Source organism: Otolemur garnettii, unplaced genomic scaffold (assembly GCF_000181295.1).
Source record: "Otolemur garnettii isolate 467f Iridium unplaced genomic scaffold, OtoGar3 scaffold00002, whole genome shotgun sequence".
NCBI classification, from domain to species: domain Eukaryota; kingdom Metazoa; phylum Chordata; class Mammalia; order Primates; family Galagidae; genus Otolemur; species Otolemur garnettii.
The window spans coordinates 44,322,916-44,327,984 of NW_003852397.1; positions in this window are offsets into that span (position 1 = coordinate 44,322,916).

The following is a 5,069-nucleotide window of genomic DNA, read 5'->3' on the forward strand; positions in this document are numbered from 1 at the left end:
AAAAAAAAAAAAAGACCTAAGAGTATCATGAGTGACTAATAAGGGTATAGCCGAGGAAGTAGCAAGAACCAAGTAGGAGGTCAGGGCCCAGTGTCTCACATCTGTAATCCTAGCACTCTGGGAGACCCATGGCAGGAGGATCATTTGAGCTCAGGAGTTGGAGACCAACCTGAGTAAGAGCAAGACCTTGTCTCTACTAAAAATAGAAAAACTAGCTGGGCATGGTGGCAAGAGCCTATAGTACCAGCTACCTGGGAGGTTGAAACAGGGGAATTAACTGAGACCAAGAGTTTGAGGTTGCTGTGAGCTTTGATGACACCATTATACTCTAACTAGGGTGACAGAGTAAGACTCTGTTAAAAAAAAAAAAAAAAAAAAAGCAGGAGCCAAGCCCTTTGGTGCCAGAGTTGAAAGTGCTAAATAGCCAACTTCAAGAAGGGCTCAACAACATATTCCTTGGCAGACTTTGCTAAACAATGAGTTTCTCTTCATTCATCTTGTGAAAAGAAAAAAATGAACTGTTGGTTTATTTGGTCCACAAATATTTTTTGAATGACCTCTGTGTTGTCGTGCACTTTTTCCATTCTTCACTTCATTCTGATACAAGAATAATGTAGTAAAGATCTGAAGTATAAAATTTATCACTCTCAGTTGCTTACTCAATTCAGTCTCAGCCAAAGTTCATTCTGAGGTGAAAGTGTAATGAATAAAGAAGATAATGTGTTAAAATTACTTTCATGCAAGTGGAGATGACTATCAAGTGTTCCAAAGAGCTGAAAGATGAATTGTTTTCTTAAGTATTTTAAATAGTCATCAGAAATGTGGCACAGAGAAACACTTGCTAAACCAAGGTGAATGTGAACCTGAGTTCATCACTAACAATGAAATGGTAGCACGTAAAATTTATGTCTTGGTTGTATCCTAATTTCAGGACAATGTCTGGGTTTCTAGAACAATAGGTAATTCTAGCAGGGACTTAGAACACCTTGGCAGGATCTCCATCCTAAGGAGTGAACAGTATACCTGAGAACAGTGCTCTCTGAGCCAGGGCACATTTTGTAAAAAGAAATAGCAGCTTCTTTGTTATTTTGAAAAGTCTGAAACCATTCTTAAGTTCTAGCAGAAGATTCTTAGACAATTGTGTGTATCTTTACTGCTTTTTCTTGGTCACAGCTGAAATTTAAATGTTTCAACTCATCTGATTCGGTAAAGAAAACTAAAACCTTTTAAAATAACTAATCCTTTGGATTACTTATTTTCAAGAGCACCAGAGCAGCCTCGGTGGGGAAAAGACAAAAGAAAAATGACTTAAACAATCATTCACTGTGTTTTATTTCTGTGTGCTGGACACACAGATAGATTTTCAAAAAAATAAAGAAATTAAAACAAAACCAGACCTAGACACTGATATATAAACCTCACTGAAAGAGGATAGGATGAATTCTGCTGGGGTTTGGAGGGAACTGGACCGTCCCCTGTCAGAGGAGGATGTGTATCATGGAGTTTGTAAACCCTACAGAGAAATATGTATGGTAGATTTAAACTAGTACATGAATGATGATGGTGTATGTGGTATTATGGTCTTTGTCCAAGATCCCTAATCATAGACCTAAAACCTAGAATTTCCTGAGTGATAGAGGTGTCTTTTGTTATTCAAAATAAGTCCTTTCAAAACTCCTGAGTTTATGCTAATGAGGTTACTTAGAGTGGGACCCCCTAGAAAGCAAAAACAGAAAAAAAAAAACCCATAATTTTCAGCTCTCCTGACTAACTTATGGGACGGGAGCAGTGGGCCAGGATTAAGCTCTATAAAACTTTTTTTTTGTCGTCCTTCATAGAGTGCTATGGTGTCACAGCTCACAGCAACTTCTAGTTCTTGGGCTTAGGCGATTCTCTTTGCCCCAGCCTCCCGAGTAGCTGGGACTACAGGCGCCCACCACAACGCCCGGCTATTTTTGTTGTTGCAGTTTAGCCGGAGCCAGGTTTGAACTTCCCACTCTTGGTATATGGGGCCGGCACCCTACTCACTGAGCCACAGGCGCCACCCAGCTCTATAAAACTCTTAGGCAACGAATCAGTGATGAGACCTCCACACCCTCCCAAACCTTACCCTTTCCATCTCTTTGTCTGGCTGTTCACTTGTGTCTTTTCTAATATTCTTTCTAATAAACTGGTACATGTAAGTAAGTGTTTCCCTGAGGTATGTGAGCCATCCTAACAAATTACCCATTCTAAGGAGAGGGTCAGGAGAACCTTAGGTTGGAGCCAGGCAGTAAGGAGTATAGATGACAACCCACTGCTTACACTTGGAGCGTGCTCCAAAATGGGAGCTGTCTTGTGGGACCGAGTCCTCAACCTGTGTGATCTGACACCATCTCCAGGTAATGTAAGAATCGAATTAAATTACAGGATACTCAGTGTATACCAGAGATTGCTTGGTTGGTGGTGTTCTGTGTCAAGTGTGAAAATAGAGGGAAAAAACTTTTTTTCCCTTTATGGTATAACGTTATGGAATAAATGAGAAGGGGAAGAGGAGAGGGGCATTACTGGCAAAGGTAACAACAAGATCAACAACATCCATCTGAAGAGGCAAGGAGATAGCCAACGTGAAGCCCAGAGCCTGGAGGCAGACTACCCAGTGCTGATTCTCTCTGAGCTGGTTGTGTCTTTAGGCAAGTTACTTCACCTTGCAAGCCTCCTTTTTGAAGCTGTTTTGGGGACGATAGTGTTCGCTTCCTCAAGGCATTGCAATAAATATTAAATGAGAAGATCACGCTCACCTACATGTAAGAAACACTCCATAAATATTTATTATTATTATTACCTGACTGAGAAACAAAGAGGTGGGAGAAAGGAGGATTCAGGTTCATATAAGGCAGGGGTGTCCAACCCATGCCACATGTGGTCCAGGATGACTATGAGTGCAGCCCAATACAAAATCGTAAACTTACTTAAAACATAATGTGACTTTTTCTTGTGATGTTTTTGGTGGAACTCAATGGTGTGGATTTTGAGCATGAACTTCGTAGACAACCATATCATGTTACAATGACACATAAAATAAACACACAAACATTCTCATCATTTGTACTCACGCTTGGCTTCAGTTTTATGGCAATGTGTGACTTCCAGTGTGTTATCGTCCAAGCACAGTTAGATTCACACCACCAGACGTTACCTGTGCTCCTGATGGTGAGGCAGCAATTGTCAATAATATTTCAACCTACTGTTGTGCCCAAAAATTCTCCCAAATGGATCCCAACAGACAGTCCAAAACACACTCCAATGTAAAAAGCAAGAGGTGAGATTTATTCAGACCCGGGTCTGGACTCTCCTGGCTTGCAAGCCTAAGTCAAGCCCTGAACCCAGGGTGGAGGAAGTTTTTATGGGGTACAGAAAGCAAGAGGGGTAGGGTCAGATACGAGGACACTTTTGATTGGTGGTTGGTGATTTCATTAGTAAAGGAGGATTTGGATTGGTACAGGTGACGGGTGGGGGAAGGCAGCAGGGAGTGGCTCTGCATGTTTTACTAGCAGAGGTTGGGGTGGAAGGGCTAGGAATGGAGTTTATGCAGTAAACAGCTAGGAATGGGGCTTGTGTAGTAAACAGCTAGGATTGGGGCTTATGTAGTAAACAGCTAGGAGTGGGGCTTATGTAGTAAACAACAAGATGGAGCTAGTCTGGCCCTCTCACTTCCATTGCAAGTCAGGTAAGCATTTTTGATTGATTTGAGACATAATCTCACTCAGTCACCCTTGCTAGAGTGCTATGGCATCATACATAGCTCACACCAACCTCAAACTCCCAGGTTCAAGTGATCCTCTTGCCTCAGCCTTCAGAGTAGGTGGAACTACAGGCACCTGCCACTACCCACTAAAACATTCTTATTTCATCATTAAGGGTATTTCACACTTCTATGGTACCACACACCGCCCACCATGCTTTACAATCCGACCTCCACCTCACCCTGCATCAATAGTAAGGTGACCAGATTTTAACATTGGTAAAGCAGGACACCATTGATGGGAGGTGGGGGGGGTTGGGGGGCAGGAGGTGGGGGGGTGGGGGGTGGTACTTAATTAAAAATGTGGTCTATATGGAGCAACAAAAATTTTCATAGAACACAAAAATAGTATTGTAATATATATATTTTTAATTTCAACATGAGTACAATTTACAAATATAATACATTAAAAAAAAATTATGTATAGGGTGACGCCTGTGGCTCAAAGGAATAGGGCACAGGTCCACCTGGGTGACCTTGCCCAGGAGGGGAGTAGGGAGTTTACATTAGCCTTTTCATTTCCAAATGAAGTTACATTAACCTCTTCATTCCCAAATAGAGTTAACCTTTTCGGCAGCTGAAAACCATATATTCCTTTCCTGTTGTCCCACCCTTCCCTAGATTGTTGTGCATTCTTTCCAAAAATTGGGACTTTTTAAAAACGCCGCAGGACATGAGACAAATTGTTAAAAATTGGGACTGTTGCGCCAAAAGCGGGACATCTGGTCACCTTAATCAATAGCCAAGATGCGGAAGGGCCCAAACCTTGCTTTCTATTTTCCTATTAATTTTCATAATAAAAATAAATATAGTCCCTTATCTATTATTTTTTTAATCCCAGCATGGTTTCTACAATGTCTCAAAAGAAAACAGAACCCCCACAAAAAAAATTACAGAGGAAGGAAGATTGTTCAATGAAAAGGTGACAGATGACAACTTTTTTGTCAAGGCAAATATGTAATGCACTCTGTTTGATTTGTAGAGACAAATTTTTAAAGACTATAATTTGAAAAGGTATTATATGCAAAAACATGCTGCCAAATTCAATGCATATGAAATATTTGTCCTAAGGACAGGCTAGCAGACCTGAAAAAAAAGTCTGTCTTCTCAAGAAAAATATTTATTAAAAGTTACAACTCAGTTGGATTTGTTGTAAAAACTAGGTATGTAGTAGCATATTTAATAGCAAAAACTCAAAACTACTTACTGATGGTGAGTTTATTAAGCAATGTATAGAAAGTATTCTAGGTATAATTTGCCCTAAAAAAAGGGTCGAGTGATATTT